General features: G+C 32.8%; 1 protein-coding gene across 4 annotated transcripts in view; it reads right to left on the bottom strand.

Annotated features, from left to right (window-relative positions):
• pros (homeobox protein prospero) overlaps positions 1–24397 on the bottom strand; it is a 237481-nt gene extending 213084 nt beyond the window's left edge. Inside the window, exons 1-2 of one of the 4 annotated variants that reach the window (XM_072532994.1) lie at positions 24366–24397; positions 19858–19903 (exon numbers count right to left, since the gene is read on the bottom strand). The gene's annotated coding sequence lies outside the window, so the exon portion shown is untranslated. The remainder of the gene's footprint in view (positions 1–19857; positions 19904–24365) is intronic. The other 3 variants (XM_072532991.1, XM_072532993.1, XM_072532992.1) reach the window with 3 other exon arrangements.
• Positions 24398–24764: the final 367 nt, after the last annotated feature.

Genomic DNA, 24764 nt, shown 5'->3' with positions numbered 1-24764 from the left:
TGAACTAATAAAGGATACCAAATGGAGGAAAACAACTTAAAATAATCTGTTATGCAGACGACGCAGTACTATTCTCTGAAAGTAAAGATGTTATATAACGTATACTGCATCAATTTAATATAATCACCAGAAAATTTAACGTGTTAATTTCCCCAAAATACACAAAATGCATAAACAGTAAATTTACTAAGATGTAAATTCGAGCTGGAAGGTCAGATAATAGAACAAGTGATGGATGATGATGAAAATATCTAGGCATCACATTATCTAGCTTCAGAAAGATCGAAACTGAAGTGGAAGATCAAGTGAATAGAGTAAACAGAGCCGCAGGATGCCTGAATAAAACAATATAGAGAAATAAAAAATATTGGGTAAGAAATGAACGGCAGAATTTACCAAATAATCATCAGACCAATAATGACATATGCGCCAGAAACACATCCTGACACAGAGAGGGCAAAAAGGATGTTAGAAACAGCAGAGATGAAAACACTTAAAAAAATTGAAGGTAAGACACTACGGGACAGAGCTAGAAGTACAGATATACGACGTAGATGCAAGGTGGAGAACATCAAGAACTGGGTAAGAAATAGAATAGTAGAATGAAACGATTATATAAGTCAAATGACAATAAACAGAGTAGTAAAGAAGACAAGAGAAAGGAATATTCAATATTTAAAAGGAATATTTTAGGCTAAAACAGCCTAAAAATATGACATGGTAAGAAGCTCTCATGTTGTCATACTACACATCTTTCTTAAGCATTTGAGTTGAAAGTAAGAAGTTTTTACCAGTTTTATTTAAATTTTTATTCCAATATCTATAATAGCATATATATATGCTATGAAAATAATATTAGAATACAGAAGAATGATACGGAAGTACATCAAATGAACTTTTCAGAGCAGCCATCTCTAGTGGCTAAAGTCCAAATAGCTATGATGATTACCGACCTCCCTCGCATAGATGGTAATTGAAGAAGAAGATCTACATAAGAATATCGAGGTATAATAATAGAGAGATATAAGTTTAAATAAAAATTTAATTGATGAATTAAAAAGTTTATTGCAAAAATAAAAATTAATATTAACGCCATACAATGAACGACTGATTTTGAACTATTGCAATAAATTTAATTTCTACCGCACTAATAATACTTTTAGTTCTAAGTACACTTCCATCGGACTAAAATTATTTAATGAATTAATTATCCTGATTACTGAGTCGTCGGTCATCAATGTATTCAGATATATCGTTGAGTTATTCACAGCTCGGACGTTAATTGTATTTGACAGTCACTTGACTGAATAGTGATCAGATCAAATTTGCCGCTTAGTGCCTTTATATGTCTTTAGTCCTCGATAATTATTATACGATTAATTTATTATTATCCAGACCTATCGTATCTAGTCAAACAAGCTCTTACAAATATACAATCTAAAAAAAAGGATTTCATTATTCAGACAGTATTAAATAAAGGCTGCGATGGGTTTTTAGTTGACTAGTTTAAAAATAAACTTCAAAAAAACATATATATATATATATATATATATATATATATATATATATATATATATATATATATATATATATATATATATATATATATATATATATATATTTAATACAGAAGTAGGTAACTAGGTTTTAAGTGGGAAAAGTGATATTATATTGCTCGAAAGTACAAAGAGTTACCACGCGACCACCAAACCGAACTTAATACGAATAATGTCACTTTATAGCCTTAACACACACGAGGATTGTTCTACAGTTGACCAAGTAATCAACTTACAATTAGATTAACTATTTATAACAAACAGTAGACTAAATCTGTAATTCTCCTATTATTTGCAATTTGAAAACTAATATCCAGTCTTTAATAATATTTCCTGATCACGTACGAGAGATATGGTAAATTATTTATTGATGTGACTGGCATTTGTATCCATCTGTACATTCCAAGGATCCGGCACAGGGATCAAGTCTACTTAAAAGACCTGATGGCACCTTTGTAGAATCTAAAAAGGAAATGCTGGAGCTCTTACTACAGAACTTTAAACAGAAATTTGAATTTGAATGGAAGGAGAAGAAAAAATGGCCCACCGGCACGAAAAATGGAACACATGCATTTTTAAAATAAAAACTTAAAATTTTATTTCTATTTAAACTCGTATTATTCTAATAACACAAACGAAACAAACTGATTTAAGTAATTTCTAATAAAACTTGCTTATCCGAAAAAAAAAAAAAAAATGCATAAAAAATCAGTACTGAAGAATACTATTCTTATCACTTTTAAAAGTGCAAAGGTATCTGTTGGTATTCTATTGTTATTCTTTTGTTTTTGTTGATGTGAGTGTACTGTCAAGTCAAATCAAGTGTCAAACACAACTTGAAGTTGAATTGCGTTGATTTAATCTCAAGAATTATGGTTGTAAACCCCGAAACAGTGGCTGCTATTGTTGCGTTGCTTAAAGACGGAACAAGTGAGCGCTATGTTGTTCAAAAGTATCAAATATCCAATAGTGTTGTACACCGTATTTTTACACGTTTCTTGGCAACCGGAGCTTCCACTAGACGACCTGGAACCGGTCCCCAACGAAGAATTAGTGCCCGTGATGAACGTTTCATCCTCTTACAAAGTTTACGAGATCGTCGTGCCACGGCTGTAAAGACCATCCCAGAGGTACTTTTTTTTTTCAGTGCGTCACAGTTTTTCATTGTGACAGTTTCGTTGTGAAGTTGGATGTGACGGTAAAAGCGGTAGTTCCGTAATTAAACAGAATTATATTGCAGCGTTAGAATAAGCTTACATACATAAGCGGTTCTTTCCTAACCTACGTTTAATTCGTTGATATTTAGATGCGCCTTTTCTCTAGCCAATCAAATACGCCTATTACTGACAGTTGACGTGAAGCTTTGTCCATGCTGGCCATTCTTTCGAAGTGTTGAACAGCAAGTGACGGCTGTTGTTCAGGTCAGTATTTGTACATAGTATTGGGTGTTTATTTGTATTTGTGTAAGGCCAAGATGACAAGCTATACGAAAAAAGAACAAGTCCGAACAAGTTTTACAAATCCGAAATCAACTTCAGTACGTCCGGAATACTAACGTAAGTGAACGAACAATAAGACGATGGCTTGGAGAAGCAAATTTAAGCAGTCGCAGACCTTCAACAGGCCTGCAACTTCTCAAGCGCCATCGAATGTCGCGGCTTTAGTTTGCCAGAAACCATACTCATTTTACTGTAAATAATTGGAGGCACGTTTTATTAACCGATGAGTCTAGGTTTACCTTGTGATCTCCAGATGGCCGTGAGAGAGTATGGCAAAGACCACATGAGCGTTTTGCAGAATGTACCTTCAGCCCTAGGGTAGGCTATCAAGGGGACTCGATCCTAGAAGCTCCATAACAGGTACATTGAGAAAATTCTCCAAGATTTTGTTGTGCCTTATGCTGGTTTTGTTGAAACTGACTTTGTTTGTCTAGACGCAAACCTAATCGAACATGTTTGGGTTATGCTTGGGCAGAGGATACGAAGTCGTATTCCTACCCCGTTAACCTTAAATCAGTTACAAGAAGCCATTTTAGAGGAATGGAAACTTATTTCTCAACAGGACATTTCTCATTTGATTTTAGGCAAAATTATTTGAAATATATAATTCGAGTAAATAATATATAAATTACTAATACTAAAAAATAAGAAAGTTTTTTTGAATCTAACGATATTTGCAGCTCTCAGTTCTCGAAGCATTTTTTCAATTAAGACTTGAAAGCAATCGAATAGTAATAATTTTGAAATAATAATATTTAAAAGAATTTAACTTTTTTCAATGAAAAAAAGAAACGATTAGCTCCATTAGGCTAAAACTGTAAAATAACAGCTATCAAGTATTAAATGTTATTACAAACATGCAAACTAACAAGACACGAAACCATTTCACATATGCCTCATCTAATAATAATGTCTCCTGAGTTTCGTAATGAAACAGAAAGATCCAGAGAAGGATTTGAATGTAGAAATACTGATAGCGGAATAAAATATTTAATTAATGTAGTGATGACACAAATTGATGACTCCCATAATAATTGTACACTAACAATATCCAATCGATGTTTTGTGAATATATGTTGAAAATACTTTCTGTACTGTCCCATTTTTCTGTTCTCTCTGGGTTTTGTTCGACATTGTTTGTATTTCAGTGGTGGAATTTTATAAATTACAAAAAATTCCAAATTATTACGACTATTTTATTTCCTTTTTATGATTTTATAGAATTTATCTATTTGACATATTTTATGCATTTTGTTTTGTTTTTTTAATTCCAACACAGCCTCGGACGATTTTTCTACTTTTTCGGAACACTTCTCTTCAGCTGTTCACAACATTCTTTGCGATTTAATTACTTTTTGATCCATTATTTCCAGTGTTAATTTTTCTTCATTCAATATTAATTTTATTACTAGTTAGAATTTTGAAGGAAGGTTCTATTATCAAAAAATGAACAGAGATTGTATCATAAAATGTAACTATTCTAAAGAAAGTTACTTCATTTGATCATAAACGCGTTTTCTTAAAAAGTAGGGCAAAACAAAATCAATATCTACAACTTCTTCTTCTTCTTTTTATATAGACATGATTCTGTCTGTTTTTCAATGTGCTTCCAGTAAGTTGTCGTTCCACCGTTTTCGTGGTCTTCTTACTGATCGTCTTATATGATATATGATCGTTCCATTCTACTTTTCTATTTCTTACCCAGTTATTGATGTTCTCCACCTTGCACGTACGTCGGATATCTGTACTTCTAGCTCTGTCCCGTAGTGTCTTAGCTTTAATTTTTTAAGTGTTTTCATCTCTGCTGTTTCTAACATCCTTTTGTCCTCTCTGTGTCAGGTCTTGTTTCTGCCGCGTATGTCATTATTGGTCTGCTGACTGTTTTATAAATTCTGCCTTTCGTTTCTTTTCCGATATTTTTATTTCTCCATATTGTTTTATTCAGGCAGCTTTCGGCTCTGTTTGTTCTATTCACTTGATCTTCCACTTCAGTTTCGAGCTTTCCGTAGCTAGATAATGTGATGCCTAGCAATTTGAACTCCATCACTTGTTCTATTATCTGTCCTTCCAGCTCTAATTTACATTTTAGTAAATTTGCTGATGGAACCGTGCATTTTGTCTTTTTTGGGGAAATAACAAGTTAAATGTTCTGGCTGTTAAATTAAATTGGTGCAGCATACGTTGTAAATCATCTTTACTTTGAGAGAGTAGTATTGCGTAGTCTGCATAACAGATTATTTTAAGTTGTTTTTCTACCATTTGGTATCCTTTTTTAGTTCTTACTTTTTTTATTATTTCATTCATAATCAGGTTGAACAATAGAGGACTCAGGGAATCTCCCTGTCTTATCCCATTGCCAGCTTCAATAGGGTCAGTTAGTTTTTCTTCTACTTTTACTTCTATTGTGTTGTTTTGGTAGATATTTTCGATCGTTTTGATTATTCCTAGAGGTATCTCCCTTGCGTACAGTAAGTGGATAAATATCTGAAACGAGGAGATATTTTGCACGGCAGATATTTGATTGTTATAGTATTTTTTAATTATAGGATCGTGCGTTATAGAGATGATGGTTTCAAAATACGATGGAAATGAATGTGTTCTCATGTTTCTTGTCATTGTTAGATATTATATTTTCTCGAATTTACATCATAGTCGTGAATCAATTATAATCGACTTCAAGAAGGCATTCGACCGAGCATAACAGGAAACATTTTCGATTGCTGCGGACATCTAAAATACTTATATTACAATCAAGTAGCCTCTATTCATGATATTTTGGATAAAATATCATGAACTATATGATAGAATTACAAATAAAGAAGTACTGAAGAAGGTTGGTAAAGTAACATAATTAATCACCATCTATCTCTACGATGGCGCTTTCCTTTTGTTATTGCGCTCTGCATTTTGCTATCTGGAACTCTTTTCGGCAATCTTTCGGTCTCCATTTTCACTACATGACCAGCCCATCGGAGTGTCTGATGTTTAAAATCGCCACTATACAAAACAGGAAAACTGGAATAACTGTAGTCGACGTGATAAAGCGACCAAAATATGAAATTTTGACTAATAATAAAGGGAAAGATTCAAGGAAAAAGATTTTAAGCTCAAAAAGCCAACAAATCTTCTATCTTGAATCTAGAAAATTTTTCTAGTATTAGTAATTCTTGGTTGAAGAATCTACGTAATTGGTCCCAATGCAGATTGATTCATTTGTTTAGAGCAGTATCCTGTCGATGCATATTCGCAAGAAGGTCCTAAAATGTTATATGTGGTCTATCCTGTTATAGGATTGTGAGACTTGGACATTAAAACCACAATACTCAACAAGTTAGAAGCATTCTAATTGTTGTGCTATTGACGGGTCCCAAATATATCGTGGGTTGCTCACACCACCAACGAAAATGTTTTTAAATATAATGAATTTAGAATATCTGCTGGGAAACATTATAAGAAAAGAAAAATAGAATACTTCTTTCATATATTTAGAGGACCTAAATACCATCTACTTTGCCTTGTCTTCTTCTTATTACGATGCCTATCCGTTCCAGATGTTGGCGATCAACATGGCTATCCTAACTTTGCTTGCTGCTATTCTGAATAGTTCGGTTGTCGATGTATTAAACCCCTTTCTCAGGTTTTTAAAGCCAATATATTCTTCTTCTCCCTGGTCCTCTCTTTCCAAATACCTTGCCTTGAAGAATGAGTTGCAACAAGCCGTATCTTTGTTCATTCCTCATAATATGGTCAATATATTCTAGTTTGCGGTCTTTGATGGTGTTAATAATCTCGCATTCCTTGCCCTATTCTACGTAGGACCTCAACATTAGTCATGCTAATGTCACACTAACTTTGCCTTTTAACACAAATAAAAGTGGGGAGGAAGACATGGATTAATCGAAAAAAACTTTCATGGCTGCGTAAAATTATGATTAATGAGCCCAGAACATACATCTTTGGGTATAAACCTCCCACTCTTTCCTCCACCATTCAACATTATAAGCTATTTGTGTCCCTGTCCATCCAGTACATTGTTTTATGTCATATTACCATTTAGGTTATGGCCATCTTCTTTGTAGTTTGTAATTAAATGGTCTATCCAGCATATTTCAACTCAACAATTATTTTTTACGTGGCTACTTGAGTTGAAATATTTTACTTTGATATTTTACTTCCAATCAGCTATTTCTTTTTATCTCCGACACTTTTTTTAGTTTTTTCTTGACAGTGAGTCACTTATTTTCATTTATTAGTAAGTCTTTCCATATAATGATATGTTTGTACTATCTTTTCTGTTTTATGCTCGAGAAAAGTCTACGCTTATTTTACTTGCCCAAAGCAGTTCTCTAATTTTGTTTTTAACAAGTTTAATACTAATAGAGCTCATATTTAATCCTATTCTTGTTGATTCGTTAATCCACTTCTTTTTCACTAAACCAAACTATAATGTAGTTAGCATTTCGATAATGGTTTAGGAGCTGTCAGTTTAATTTATTATTATTAATAAGGCTTATGTAGTTTTCGTCATATGATATATCCCTGTCTGATTTTGCGTTTGATTTTAATGGACTGTATGTTTCATTAGTTTGATAGATTTTGTTGCCTTTTTGAATATCTTTGAGATTATGTGTATATATAAATGGTCAATTCTTTATCTAAAACTTTTATTTATGCCTGGTGGTTTACGGTCTAAACAGTTTCAAACAGAAAAAACTTTTCCAATACTAAATGTGAATCTATTCCAGATGTCCCAACCAAAATATTAAATTTAATAAATAGGTATTTTAAAATTTGTACTTTCATTATCAAAATCCCTTAATACCCCCCTGTGTATATCCATACTAATGACAGATCGATTTGAACTCCTTTTGTGTATTTTGATGAATGCCTTTACGTTTTGATAAAACATAGAAAAGAAGTTACATCAATATGTACTTAGAAATATTAACTTGTTATCTCTGTCTTGATCCGACTCCGCCCATTGTCACGGAAGAAATGCCACCAATCGAAACAAGTAAACTGTAGAATACTTCGAAGAATGAAAGGCCAACCTTTTCAGAATTACAAGGCGAAGTTTAGCAGCGGAACCGGTACACAAAGACAAGAGTAATAGGAAATCATGAATTTTTAAATAATGGTTTGCTCTTCCTACATTTAATTTTTTTAAAGCGACAATATTTTATTTCACACACAAAAAAAATATATATATTATTTTTTATCGTTCTAAAATTTAAATGTTCACAGTGGGATATTTCAATTTCGCTAAGGATTTGATTATTTCGGTTCTAAATAATAATTACTATTACATTGTTACATTTAAATCAATTGAAAAATTTTTATCATCAAATTCCGAAAAAGAAATTTTATACAAACACTAAAAACAGTCTAGAAATAGTTGTAGTAGTAAATAGTAACATCAAAAACATTTTAAAATATTGAAACACAAAATATTTATTTGTAGGTACCTACCCACTTAGGGATAGAGATATTTACTAAGAGAAATAAAGGAGAGGTTGTTAAAATTAATAAAAAATAATAGCTACTAACAAAACTTGGATTATGATGTATTAATGACGCTTTGGAACACGATAAATAGGGTAGCAATGGAAGGAAGGTTTTCAAACAGTTCACAGTTAATAAAGGTTTAAAACAAGGGGATCCTCTATTAACGAATTTATTCAACCTAGTATTAGAACAAATCGTAAGAAGATCAAATATGAGCACAAACAGGACTATTTTTAATAGTAGGGAACAGTGCGTAGCGTATGCGGATGATGTAGTGATACTAGCGAGAACAAAAAAACATTTAGAAAAGGATTTCCAGAAATTTGAAGAAGAAGCGAAAAGATACGGATTAATAATAAACCAAACAAAAACGCAATATATGGAAATGAGACATAACAAATAATAACAAATATATCAAAATGAAAGGAGCAAAGACTGTCTATAGTTTTGAAAAAGTATCAGAAAATATATCATAAATATGTATCATAGGAGTAACCATAACGAACACGGAAAAAGAAGAAAAATAGATAGACAAAAGATTAATGAAGGAAAGCAGAGCGATAGGGCTACTAAGTTCATTACTGAAAGCAAAAAATGTGCCAAGAACAGCTAAACTGCGAGTCTACGAGACTGTAATCAGACCCACAGTAATGTATGCCAGTGAAACGTGAATTATGAACCAGCAGGAAGAAAAGAAAGTAGAGATCTGGGAAAGAAAGATGCTCAGAAAAATCTTGAGGAATAAAGACGGCAGAGAATATTTGGAGAAGACGAACGAATAAAGAAATAATGAGGATGTATGGAAAACCTGCAATTACGGTAAAAATACGAGCCCAAAGAGCTAGATGCCTTGGTCAAATTATACGAATGCCAGAAAATCGAAATGTTAAAACAATACTGAAGAAGGGAGAAATGGGGAACAAAGAAGAGGAAGTCCAAAGAAGAAGTGGTTGGAAGCAGTAAAGCAAGACTTGTCAGAAATAGGCGTAAAAAATTGGAGAGAGCAAGCAAGGAACCAAAAAAAATTGAGGAAAACAACCAAGATTTTAGAAGCCAGGTGCCTACAAGGCCTATAGCGCTGTTATAGATAGATAGATATATATATATATATATATATATATATATATATATATATATATATATATATATATATATATATATATATATATATATAAAGGAGATGTATTTGAACCCTTTCGGTCCTACTGGTAGGCATTGTAACCGCATATTTTGAAGGTTGTAGGTTGTAGGTTGAAGGTGTAGGAACCGAAGGTGACTACAACTGAATAAGTCAATAAATTTCTCTATTTAACAGTAGATTTCGTTAAGTAATTATAACATAATGTAGAAATATAAGATATGTTTGAATTCCGAAAACTATATGTGTATAGATCTAAATTAAAATAGAAGCTGGGAATAAAAGAAACATTGATGGTAAGAAAATTATTTTGTATGTCAAGTTAGAAAACTTATTGGTTTTATTTATACTTTTTTTACTGAGTAAAATTAAGAAAATATAAGAACAAATTATTTTTTTAAAAACTGTTATTGGATTTTTACAATTTTTCTATAAAAAAGCAAACTCATTTGCCACCAACATGTGTTTTTTGTTCCAAATTTGGATTAATTTCAAAGTATCTTTTATGGCAGTCAAAGAAAATATAGCTCCTTTGATTAAGTGGCTTGAATAAATGCTTTGGATGTAATATTGAATTTAATTATCAAAATGAATTTCTGATTCTTAAACCACTAATTTTTGAATGTCTGAAGAGCTGAAGAAGCAACTAAAGGTGTGAAAAAAATTAATAAACAGACTAACTGAGACAATATCATTACTCTCTGTCCAATATTAAATCTTACTGACTGCATGACTGATGCCTATGTCATAAAAAAAACATTAAATCTATTGGTGACGATTATAATGTCTATTTTCCAAGTTGGAATCTGTTCCAAGGTACATTCTGCCAAAAATATTTCGAAAATATATGTAGGCATATACCAAATTTTATTCTTCTTTACATACATCTCCGCAGTGGGGGGTGGCAACCATCATAGCTATTCTGATCTTAGATGGGGCTGCCCAAAAAAGTTCGATAGATGAGCACCTATAGGTATCATTCTCGCAAGTTGCGCAATCAGGAGATTTTTAACATAACATGTCCCAGGTATAGCAGATTTTTAGTTTTGATGGTTTCTATTATTTCCATAATCTTATGCACTCTACTCATGACTTCATTTTTTGTTATTTGCTCAAACCTTGATGCTTTCAGTTTCTTAATCGTCACCGCGTTCAGAGGCCACGTATCCATATTAAATAGAATTGTCAAGAAAATATAACATCTTACAGACCCAGCTCTTAAATCTAGCTTTAGATCACTTGAACAAGGTACCTTCCCCAATTTGTTAAAGTTTGTATTTGCTTTGTTTAAGCGCACTTAAATTTCTTTGCGAGAACCATTTCTGAGATTGATTATAGTACTATGATAGTTGTAATTCTCTACTTTTTCGTTAGCTGTTAACTTTCCTTCAATATTTTGTAATGATTTTGAAATTTTCATAATTTTATTTTCTTGATATTTATTGGAAGGTCAAATTCTTTTGCATGATTAACTATATTGTTCATCAGTCTCAGCCAATCTTGGCAGTATCATTAGCAAAATAAAAGTATCATCCGCATACCTAATGCTGTTAATTGGCGTTCCAATGGACAAATCACTAGATTCCAATCAGTTATAAATAAAGATTAGTTGTACTGCATATTTTCATTGGTATACTCCAGTTTCCAAGAATACTTTTATTGCAATCCATGAACAAAAACAAAACTTGCTGAAGACATTGTAACACGAATGAATATATTTGAAAAAATTTGAAACAATTTGTACATTGTAGTAATTGTAAGATTCGACCAACTATAAATAATACCTTTCAATGGGCATTTATATGTAAAAAAATGTTAGGAGGAAATTATATCCATAGGCAGAGATTATGTGGAGGTTCTGTAATAATATAGTGATCCATAATTTATTAGAGTTCAAACAAAAATAAAACAAAAATACATGAACGTAAGCAAGAAAAAAAAGACACAAATGACAGAACTGGCAATAGCACACAGTTTCGAAGAGGTTGAAACATTTAGATATTTTGGAGTACTAGTCAACAAAAGAAATGAAAGTATAGATATGGAAAGAAGAATTCAAGCGGGAAATACAGCGTTTTATAGAAATAAAAAAATATTTAAAGATAAGCCGAAACACAAAAATGAAAATCTACAAAACGACCATAAGACAAATAGTAGTATATGCTGCAGAAACATTTACATTAACAGCAAGAGAAAAAGAGTACTTGAAAGTTTTTAAGAGGAAGATTATCAGAAAAATACTGGGACCGAAGTGGGAAAACGAAGATGGGTCAAGAGAACATAGAGCAATAAAAGCACAAAGAATTAGATGGTATGGACACATAATAAGAAGAGAGAAGAGCAATACGTTAAAATACCACCAGATTAAAGGACCAGAGGCAGACTTAAAGTGAGATGGAGACAACAACTGGAAGAAGGAGTATGGAAAATAGAAATATAGAAAGGACAATCAAAGAGAGAAGAATTGAGAAAAGTAGTGGAAACAGCGAAGTCACACCAGAAACTGTATAACCAAACCCAGAATGGGATGATCCCCAACACAAAAGGATCTTCAAGTAAAAACAGCTTCAGCTTCTTCGGGAGCGTATAGCTTGTATATATATATATACATATATATATATATATATATAAATATATATATAAATATATATATATATATATATATATATACATATATATATATATATATATATATATATATATATATATATATATATATATATATATATATTGTTATGGATCAGTTTATCGATCAGAAATAGAATAAAGAGTTTTTTTATTATTTTAATATACCGCGGGCATATAAGTTAAAATACAACCATGTACTTATTTGTAATAGACCATAAGAGAAAACATTGTTCCGTAAAAGACTGAGTGAATAGTGAAAGGACAATGGAACCCGTATAATTATAGATTTAAGGAATAAACTTTGTAATTGTATTTTGCGGTGGACATTTTTCGAAAGTAAATAAGAATTAGATTTAGATATGAGATAACAAGAATTTGGAAACTTATTTCTGTTGAAAAAGGTAAAATTGTTAATGATTTCTGAAAAGTAATTTGAGTGAAAGTAGTTTATTTGTTTTAAATATCATGTTGGAAATTTTCTAAATCGAAAATAAGTGGGAAAGATGAATGCTTATCATTGGTTAAAAAGGAATGGTGGAAAAATGAGAGAGTTGAGAAGGTTGTCTGGAGAGATTGAAAAGATTATGTTACCGGCAGACCAGAAGAGAAGACGTGTTTTCGTGTAGTCAATCTGAGTGCCAGTGTTTTCGTTTGTTAGTGAAAAAGGTGGAAGCTGAGAGCAGATCAAAATCGAGAAGATTAATACCTCTTTTGAGTCTGCATAGTCCACGAGATTGAGAAAGAAAGGAGAATTTGTGAGTAAAGAGTACCGGTCAAAAGAGGATTGGGCTTGTGTTTTTTCGGAGGAGTAGTTTGCTGGTATGCGGTTTGGATCGATGCTGAGAACGGGAAAGATTTGATGGTAGCCGGACATAATCAATCAAGGAAAGAACTGTGGTTTGATCGAGAGGAGACATCATTGGTGTAAAAAAATAAAGGTCAGTCAAATAATTTGAATGAAAGAAAAATCTAAGATATTCTGAAGATAAAATCAAATATAAGCATACGAACTAAGATTCCAAGTTTCAAAGAGTTATTTTTTTTGTGAATAAATTATATTTTTATATGGTCATTTTTTTAGTAGATATTATTATAAAACAGATCAATAGATAGTTTGTAATTAAAATTAAATTTAGAGTATAGGAGTTTGTTGGGAAAGATAATTGCCCACAAAAGTTATTTATTAATATTCATCGTATTGCTTATTGAAAATAAATAATAATTTGTGTGCATATTTATGTTGTTTTAATGTTAGTTCCGTTTCCTGTTCTATCCCGATTATGAGCAACTAGGAGATACTGAACCCACTAGAAGAGATATATAAAGTAAACTGATTAAAGTAACATTAAAAAGGCACCCTGAGAAATTTTAATAGTAATTGATTTGTATGACTCTGCATAAATTAGTGAATTAATTAATTAAATAATTGGATTAATTAAATTAGTGTTAATTAATAATAAAACATCATAAAGCAGATCACAACAATATATATAGTGGTCACTACCTTTTTCCTACCTTTGGATATGAAAAGCGGTGCATAAAGCGATGAGAATTGCGAACAGAATGCAAACAGTGTTATTATTCCTTGTATAAATAATAAAAGAAATTGTCTTGAAATATTTCACACAAAATAGAGAACATAATGTTTATTATGTTCTTCCTGTGTTGGTTTCTAAGGACGTAATAGTAACATTTGCCACTGGTTCCAATATTTATACTTTTTGTAAAAACCTTTAACAACTAAAAAAATTGTTAAGTAAAATTTTGAACAAAGATCTACATCTAATAGGGTTGATTACCCTTTAGATAAAGGCTAAACAAGAATAACATAATAAGTTTCATATTGAAATGTAATCATATATGAAAAGGATATTTTTAAATACCGACAAAATACATATTGTCATTGATACTGAAATCAACCGAATATTATCCAGCAGTTCTAAACATTTGGATAATACGGAGTTAGATTACTGTACATTTTTATAACAAAGTATTTTGCATACAAATTAAAAATATAAAATTAGTGGCAGAAATGCTCGTAGCTACACCAGCGCAGCGGTTAAAATTGCTGGGTATAATTCATATACAAGGTAAGAATTGAAGAAGTTAGGAACTCCGCTAGGTTAAATCATTTGTGATTGACACGCTAAATTAACGGAAGAATACATACATTTTGCCAAAGTAGTATTTAAATATGACTCCCTATCTCTCTCTAGTCGCTTTGTCATTACTGTACGTCGTGATTTCCTACCAAACTAGAAACTATTTCTTTCCATAGACTTCTGGACTGCTCTTGGACTCAGATAATGGTTTTCTGTACTTGATTTGTCCGTCGAGTGGGTTAGCGACTTCTGCCTCTATAACCTTCAACCTTCAACATTTGCCGAAAGTCTTTTAAGATTATCGTTACTTCTTCTTGAAATATGTCTGAAGAAGTTTCAATTCTTTTCCTATTGTCCGAATTTATTGTTCATGCAATTACTATTTAAATGAGAATAAGCCACAATTAAAGGTTAATTTAAGCTTATTGACGTTTCATATAATAGCTGTAAAATCCCGGAGAACTGGCTGCAGTCAACATTTATTACAATCCCGAAGAAACCAAATGCCCAGATCTGTGATGACTACCGGCTTATAAGCTTGATCAATCATGTCACTAAAGCGTTCACTAAGATCATTCATAGAAGAATATATGATAAATGTGAGTCAAATATTGATAGATCGCAGTTTGGCTTTCGGAAATCACTTGGAACTAGAGAAGCAATTTTCGCTCTGCAGGTGCTTATACAGCGGTGTAGAGACGTTGATAAGGACGTGTATTTGTGCTTTGTGGATTTTAGAAAAGCATTTGACAATGTCAGTCATGAACAATTGATAGATATTCTGCGAAAGACAGGTATTGACGACAAGGACATTCGAATTGTGGCAAACCTATACTGGGGTCAAACAGCAAGAGCAAAAATTGGCAACGAACTCACTAAAAGTGTGCAGATCAAAAGAGGTGTCCGTCAGGGTTGTATATTATCCCCACTCCTATTCAATATTTATTCCGAAGAAATATTTAATAAATGTATGGAAAATGCAAATGAGGGCATAAAAATAAACGGCGAGTTAACGAACAATATAAGATATGCTGACGACACGGTGATCCTTGCCAGTACCATAGACGAATTACAGCAGGTAATGGAAAGAGTCTATTAAGTTAGTGAGGAATACGGCCTGAGCTTCAACTTCAAGAAGACAAAGTGGATGCTGATAAGCAGGAAGCAACAGCCTGCTCGACAGTTACGGATAAGTAACATACTAATTGACCATGTAGAATCTTATGTGTACCTTGGCACCAACGTAAATGCAAAATGGGAACAGGCCACAGAAATTAAGGCGAGAATAGAACGAGCTAGAGCAGCATTTAGCAATATGAAAAAGCCTTTCATAAGCAGGGATTTGTCTCTTCCCCTAAAACTACGTCTAGTTAAATGCTACATTTTTCCGATCTTACTGTATGGTGTGGAGGCCTGGACGCTGACGGAGACGCTCACGAGAAAACTAGAAGCATTCGAAATGTGGGTGTACCGACGCATTCTTCGTATATCCTGGACCGAACATGTCACCAACACAGAGGTAATCCAAAGAATCGGAAATAAGAAAGAAATCGTGAATACAATTAAACAAAGAAAGCTTGAATATCTAGGCCACATATTGAGACACGATAAGTACCGTCTACTGCAATTGATTGTCCAGGGAAAAATAGACAGTAAGCGAGGGCCAGGCAGGAGAAGACACTCGTGGCTCCAAAATCTGAGGAAGTCGGACATCGGTCGAACTATTCAGAAGCGCCGCAAATAAGATCAGAATTGCCATGTTAATAGCCAACGTTCGCAACGGACAGGGCACTTGAAGAAGAAGAAGACGTTTCATTTAATTTACTAATGTTTGTATTTTGAGAACGATTTCCGAAGTGGACATTCAACCGTCAATAAACTTACATTAACCTTTAATTGTGGCTTACTCCCATTTAAATAGTAATTACTTTAACATGCCACAAGAAAATAGCTTCAGAACAATATTATTGTTCGTGTTTTAGACTTATAACTAAATATAGGAAAAATTATTGCATTTACCAATCTCACTTTGGTGTTCTTCGACAAAGAGATGTTTCTATAGTTTTAATAATCGCCTCTAGTTATTCCTAGTCTCTTATTAACCTTTTGAAATATGAATGTCTTAAAAAATAAAAATATATACTTTCTTAAAGTATTTTTTTAAATTAAACTTTGTTTAGTTTGATATTTTTATTGAATGGGGAACCACTGAACTAAGAGACAAAAGATAGCCTAATATCAATTTGGAATTTTGCACAATAAGAAGCTAATAATTAACCAACACTGTATTGATAACGCTTTCCGTTTCCTTTCAGTTTGTCTTTTTTATCACTTCAAAGCCCACAGTCTAACAGGCGGGTATTTCTTCTAGATAATAGCCAATTGCTGATATCGCATAACAAATAAATTATTCAAAATTGCGGTAAGTTTGAGGTATATTTTAAACTGCATTACACATTTTTTGCATTAATAAGATTCATTACTGATGCAATTGTTCTTAAATATTGATATTATGTGGGAATATATTAAGATTAGAGGATAAGAAGGTTAAGTTATTATTAACTGATGATATTAACGGAGAAACAAATATCTGGGTAGCAGTTTTTTTACTTACATTTACGTGCTCTGCAACTATGGCCACTCGCACGGGAGCGATTAAAAACATCATCACAAGAGGTATAATACCACCAATAAGTTATGCCATACAAAAATAATTTAGACTTTATTATACAATAATATATTTTTTTTAAAACTATCTATCTGGTCTATTTATCTGGTTGGGATCGCTGAGAATGTCGCTTAGCTGCTGTTTGAGATTTAGCTGTTTTACTGCACTGTATTGATGACATTCGGTAAGAATGTGTTTCACTGTTAGTTGGCCGGACATCTGATGTTATCAAGAAGCTGTTTGGTGTGGCCTATACGGATTCTTCGTATAGGCTACGTAAAGCTAGATTTCACGTAAGGATGTATTTAAGCAGCTCCAGTGGGTTTGCCATAATCTCCTGGTGAATCTGTATGCTTCTGTTTTTAAATCTTGGAAATTTGGATGTGAGTTGTTGATAGGTATACCAGTGTGAGACAGAATCCGTATAAAGGTAATCTTAGTGTTTAATGTAAAAAAGTGGTGGCACGAGTGATATTTTGTACGAGGTAATGATTGGTAAATAATTCCTAAATACATAAAATGGAAGCTAGAGAGTCTGTACAAATGGCACCATTTTTGTTCGGGAGGTTAATATGCTTAATAGCCTGTAGGATACTATACAATTCTCCAGTATGTACGCTGCATAAAAAAGGAATAAAATAAGTACAAATAAGATATTTTTTAGAGGTAACAGTTAACCCCAAATCACTTCTGGAAGTATCGGTGTATAATACTTGATCAAAGTGATTATTGTGTATAAAATTTAAAAAATTCTTTTATTGTGAGTTCTCTAGATCAGAGCACATTTTAAAGCACAATCGAAGGAAGAATTGGAAGAAATGGAATGGGATTTGTGAGTGTAAAGTTAATGTCGTTTGTTATTATGGATAATATAGAAAATATAGGATTTTTCATTGGGGAGGGTGTGGTATTGGTTGTTGTGAATAAACAGTAAACAGGATTAAGGGGGTTAGAAAAGACAGACGCAGCATAGAGAAGAAGCAGGTATTGCCGTCTAATCCAGATCCAGAGGTAGTGGTTCATGAGCTTCACAGATACTCTCAGATAGATTGGAACGAAATGCGTCTAGACATAGTCAAATTGCTGTGTTATGGATAGAGTTTAAGGATTGCAGATTTCTCTTGGAAGCGGACATATAAGCAATGCAGCCATAATCTAATTTAGAGCGAATAAGTACTTTATATACTTTAAAGAGCGACTTTTCATCTGCACCCCAGTGATAACGAGACAGCGTTTTAAGAATATTTAATCTTTTGTGGCTGGAACTTTTTAACTTAAAAATATGCTGCTTCCAAGAGATGCGAAAGTCAAATTTCAAACTCAGTATTTTACAATGATTAACTACAGTCGAATCCTCCTTTTATGTCAATGACGACAGCCGTTACGTCATACTGTTTATTTATTGATATGGCGATGTCACTCTGGGGAAGGACAAGATTGTCGCGAGTTGATCTTTGTCATCGAAAGCCAGATTGTTCTTTCGGAATAATTTTGTATTTGTGAAAATACCAGACAAGACGTTTATTGATAATTTTTTCAAATATTTTACACATGCTTATATAGGCCTATAAGAATCAGGGACAGAGGCAGTTAGTGTATTTTTTTTTAATTGGTAATACTATTGACGTTCGCCATTTATTCGGGAATTTGCCGAAAAGCCATATTTAATTATATATTTCGGCAAGTTTATACAGACATGGAGGTGACAATTTATTTAAGAATATGCAGGGAAAGTCATTAGGGCCAGTATCTGTGTTTTTACAGGATTTGAGTGCAGATTTTAGTTCGGAATAAGTTATAGGAGAGTTCAGATAACTTGTGAAACTGTGAAAAGGGTGAAGGAAGAGAAGAGTATATAGGGTTAGGTCCAGATTTGTTGCAAAACTTTTTTTAAAACTTTTCTACCAGAAATAGATTGGTGATTTTAAGGGTATTTTTTTTTTAAATACCTTCTTTTTTAATTTGAAAGGTAGGTTTTCATTTTTAGTGGTATTTGGCATTTTTCCAAATGCTCCTTGTCGCATTCTTATTCTGTTATTTTTCATATTTTCTGCACTAGTTATAGTTTTTGTTTTTATTTTACTTAGTTCTTCCTTAGTTGTATCCATTGTTGTAGGATAAGAGCTACATACCATCAATGCGTTTAAAAAATAGAATATTTGTTACTATTCATAATTAAGGACAATAGTACATGTATGCGTTTTTTGCCAATACACTATTTCAGATATCTATTTCATGTTTTTTAATATTCTGGATTGATTCTGGAGTTTTTAGTATTCTGCCGATCCACCAAGATACCGAGGATGCACGAAATACGAGACGGGTATTTCGTGCATCCTCGGTATCTTGGTGAATTGGCAGAATAATAAAAACTCCAGAATCAATAAAATAATAGCTTTAGTATTGTATACTGCAATTTTAATGATTTATGTTTATATGATATTGTGTAACCAAATATGGCAATAATATTTGTGTATCGTAATACAATTGTGTAACCAAATATGGCAATAATATTTGTGTATCGTAATACAATTGATCAATTTAAAAGGTACTCTAATGATCCAAATAAAAATAAGACATCCCACAATATTGTAGTAATTATCGGTTTTCATTTAATACCATCAAATATTTACCATTCCGATAGAAAAAAAGGTGCTAAGTAGCTTTTATATTGTAATCAGTTACTATAGTTGGTAATTTTGATATCATTGTCATAGCAATAAATTGTTTTCGAGTAAATTACCACAATATTCGTACTTACGTTTTATTCGAAAGGGGGATAGTAGGTGTGATTCCATTTACTTGGTCTGAAAAAAAAAAGATAATTATTAGAATAACAATTTCAAGGATATTACAATACTGAATACCTTACTATTTAGAATTATTGTAATAAAGTAATGTAAATAAAAATACGAAAAGTTGCATAATATAGATACCATTGATTTTTACATCTCGATGCTGACATGTGGATCTTTTACGAACGCTAATACCAATCAAAGACTGAAAGACTGATAGCGTAGCCGGGGAAATGTTGTGGAAATTAAAGATTATTCGGAATTATTCTTAAGAGCTGCTACAGTAATCAAGGAACGATACTATCTCGTAGTATATACTGTGTCGGAAGTCAATGACTGTTAAATAAGTGTTTACCGATGTAGAGGACTGCATTAATTGTCTGGATTGGGCCACAGGAAAGTCCCTTTCGAGCATTTGATAAAACAGCATAGATTAAGGGCTTATAAAAACAAAAGCTGCACTAAGGAGTTGCTAGGTTAATTATGTATGTACAATGATCAGGTGACACTCGGACTCATTAGCCTCCACAGTAGCCATCCAGTTCCTATCTTCTCGTTGTAAAATAATAGAACTGGAAATAACAAACAGTACAATCATGAAAGAGAAACAAGTTAACTTCGTTTTCTTAAACTTATGAAATTGAAGTCTATTTAAGGCGACACTTCGAAAAATGGAAATGAATTACTGCACAGTAGCCAACACATAATAATAATCTGTTTTCTAGACTACCAAAAGGCATTTGATTGTGTGAAGTGGGAAGTTCTCTGGACAGTTCTTCATGAGATGGGAGTTCCAGATCATTTGACAATATTAATTAAAAACTTATACGAAGATATCTCAGTTAAAATAAGAATTGAAAACCAGCAATCTGATACCTTCAAAACCAGCAGAGGTGTACTACAAGGGTGCATACTATCTCCAGACCTGTTCAATTTATATGGAGAATACATAATGAGGAACGCACTCGATGGATGGAGAGGCGGCATCTCCATTGCAGGAAAAAAGATCTCAAACTTAAGTTTCGCAGACGATACAACACTGATAGCAACATCTGAAGAAGAGATGTCGAGACTGATAAAGAGAGTAGAAACCGAAAGCAACAAGTGTGGGCTCAAGATTAATAATCAGAAAACAAAAATCATGATTGTGGACCACGCGAATATCCTCCAAACAACAGGCGCCCTAAATCAATTCGAGAAAGTAGACGAGTTCACGTATCTAGGATCTTCCTTAAGCAATGCAGCCTCCTCACATACGGAAACTCGCAGAAGAATAGGGATGGCCAAGAACGCGATGAGTTGACTGTCAAAAATATGGAAGGACCGCTCTTTATCCAAAAAACTCAAAATGAGACTGGTACGGACACTCATTTTTTCAATCTTCAGTTACGGTGCCGAAACATGGACAATAAAATCAGAGGATAGGAAAAGGATTGACGCATTCGAAATGTGGTGCTGGAGACGAATGCTACGCGTCTCGTGGACGGAGCACAGATCCAATCAGTCGATTCTCGAAGAGCTAAACATTCAGACCAGACTCTCCTCTCAGTGTCTTGCAAATGTTTTAAAGTTTTTTGGCCACATTGCGAGAAGAGACAATGACAACTTAGAAAGACTAATTGTGTGCGGAAACGTAGAAGGACGTAGAGGCAGAGGACGCTCACCTATCCGATGGTCAGATCAAGTACAGAAAGCCACTGAAGAGACGTTTTCCGAGTCCATGAGAGCAGCCCAAAATCGCAAGAGATGGAGAGAATTGACAGCCCGCATTGTAGGAAATCATCGACGATCCTCAGCAATGAGGAAACGACAAGAGAGAGAGAGAGAGAGAGAGAGAGAGAGAGAGAGAGAGAGAGAGAGAGAGAGAGAGAGAGAGAGAGAGAGAGAGAGAGAGAGAGCCAACACAATTTTGATTAAGCTCAGCAAAGACGTTTGGGGTCCTGTTAAAGCTAAGCCTTCACCCAAAAGAAGCTCAACAGCACACGATACAGTGTTTTCTAAAGTCACCAACAAATATAGATGTGGGGCATACAGAAAAGTTTGTTTAGGTAGCAGTTTGGAAAGGTCTATGAGACTAAACGGCTACTTTTGAAATCTCCAATTTAAAGTGGATGAAAACAAAATCTAAATATTTCTATTTAGATGACTAAAAAGAAAACAGCGAAACTAAAAATCAAATTACCAGAGATAAAAATAAAAAAAAAAAAAAACAACAGAAACAAATACACGTCGAGGCTCTAAAACAAAAAAGAAATACATTCGCTGAAAAACTCTCAATTAACCGAACTGTAAATCTCACAATACACAATCGGAGTAAAAAGAAGAGAAAATAAAAAATGGATAACTTAAGATAGGTACTCTACAGCTGATAGAAGAAAGGAAAAAATCAAGAAAGAAATGTTACAAAGATAAGGATCGCATGAAGAGAGGTCACTTGATAGGAAATGTAAAAAACGTAGAAGTAAAAAAACCAGCCAAAAACTATTAAGCGCCACATCTAAAGTGTGGATCAAAATAATTTTGAAAAGATTAATGCTGGAACTAGATAAAAAACTAAGAAATAATCAAGCAGACTTCCCTGCTAAACGCTCTATAATTGACCACATTTGCACGTTTAGAATTATCTTGAAACAAACAAATGAATAAAATAAAAATATTGATGTGAGTTTTATAGACTTTGAAAAGGCATTTGACCGTTTAAATAGGGTACAGATGCGAAAGATTATATGGAATACTACTGAAAATCATAAACTTTTTATAAACTCTTCTACGAAGATCCTAACAAGGCCAAACTGGAATACTCAGGTAAAGTAACAGAAAAAATAGATATAGAAAGTGAAATCAAACATGGTTGTGTAAAACCCCTTCTCTATTCCTTATTAAAATAGATTGGGTAATGGGAAAAGAAACTGACGATCAGATGGTACCTTCTCAAACAGTTCCAAGATGTCGAATTTGCGGAAGACATCTGCCTACTAACTTTACACCGAAGTCATATGTGAACAAAAATTGACAAAACTAAACTCTTGAAAAATAATAACCACCCAAATAATAAAATAATGATAAACGATAAGGAATTAGAAGAGGTAGACAGGTTCACATATTTGGTATCAGTCGTAAAAAGAAACAAAGAGTATAAAAAGGATATACAGACGAGAATAATAAAGGATTAAGCGTGCATTCAACGCTTTAAATAAAATTTGGCAAACAAACAAAATATCGAAAACAACTAAAATTAAAATATTTAATAGTTGCATCAAAAGTATACTACTTTATACTAAGTATATCCACAACTAAAGAACTACAAACTTTTGTAAACAATTTTTTACGAAAAATCCTGAAAATATTCTGGCCCAAGAGAGAAGAGAATAACTAATATAAAACTATGTGAAAGAATAAAGCAAACTAAAATATCTACTCAGTGAAGGAAAAAAATGGAAATGAATTGGCCATACTTTGAGGAAAGATGAAAGCAACATAACCAAACAAGCACTTGAAAACCAACCAGAGGGGAAAAGAAAGACAGGAAGACCAGTCAACAGCTGGAAAAGAATTACATGGGACAACACGAACAAATTGGAATAAGATGTGAAGAAATTAAAACAGCTCAACAAATAGAAGAAAGTGGAAGGAACTAGTACACAGTTTATCCAGAGAATAAACCAGGTGGTCAACAATCTTATACTTTTGGCCAAGAAACGCATAAGCGCCCAATACTCCACAAGGTGGGATGGAACTAGAGAGAGGGAGGGAGATTTAGATAACCAAATAGAAGACAAATTGAAATAATATGAATGTTTCAAAATGAGTCAAAGAGAGTTTAGTAAATAAAAAAAAATAACGTGTAACGGAAGCTAATGGAAGGAGCAGATTTTATAATCTATCTATCAAAATGAAATAGAAGAACAGGAAGAAAGGACAAAACGATTCACATAAATCTGATACACAAAGGAAAAAGGCAAAACGGAAGCCATGTGTCAAAGCAAATAAGAATAACAAGAATTAAACAATCACAATAAATGAAAGGTATAGGAAAAGCAACTAAGATTAATTTTAAAAAAGCAGAAGAAATATTTACAAACCCATAAACAATCCAAATGATCTTCGAGTAGGAATAAAAAACCTAATTTAATAGTAAATTATTACTGTTGACAACTTAATATAAGGAAATCAAAAATTCTTCTGAAATATTGGGAACTAAAAGTGATATTATCTATCAGGTACATCAATAGTATTGGCATTATCATCTTAAATGTAAAAAATGCAACTAATAGATAAGAATTTTAAAATTTAACTTAAAGCAACTTAAGTTGTTCTGACAACAAAATTAACTAAGAAAATTTACAACAACATGAAATAAAGAACTTGTTATATTAAGGATTCTGAAGACTTAAATTTTTTAGATCACTTAAATTGTCATTGCAATTTTTATGCTACTTTATGTATTACAAAAAAGCCTTGTACGAATACTCACGATAAGTTATTGCTCACTTGGTAATTTCCAACAAATGTTATGCAGTGAATTGTTTCTTAGCGCACACGAAACTTCTAATAATGTAAGTGTAAAAAAAAAACAAAAAGAGACTGCAGGTTTGTTAAGGGGGCGTTGGTTTGAATAAGAATACTTTTCCTCCCATATATTAAATTACTTTTTCTGACCGATTACAAGATAAACTGGATGCTAGGAAGTCCGAGACAAGCAGTTTTAACGCACCACATGTGGCTTTTATCGTTTGTTCTCAAATGTCAGTGTATGCTTGAAGCCGTTGTGATTGTTTGGATGAAGAAATTTTTTTTATTATAACAGGCTAGACAAATAATTTAGAATTTATATACCACTTGTCTTTGGTTAGGTATCTTTGCACTTTGTAAT

This window comes from Diabrotica undecimpunctata, chromosome 5, assembly GCF_040954645.1.
Source record: "Diabrotica undecimpunctata isolate CICGRU chromosome 5, icDiaUnde3, whole genome shotgun sequence".
Classification (NCBI taxonomy): domain Eukaryota; kingdom Metazoa; phylum Arthropoda; class Insecta; order Coleoptera; family Chrysomelidae; genus Diabrotica; species Diabrotica undecimpunctata.
The sequence above is the reverse complement of the archived record's forward strand: the minus strand, read 5'-3'. Positions and strand labels throughout refer to the sequence as shown.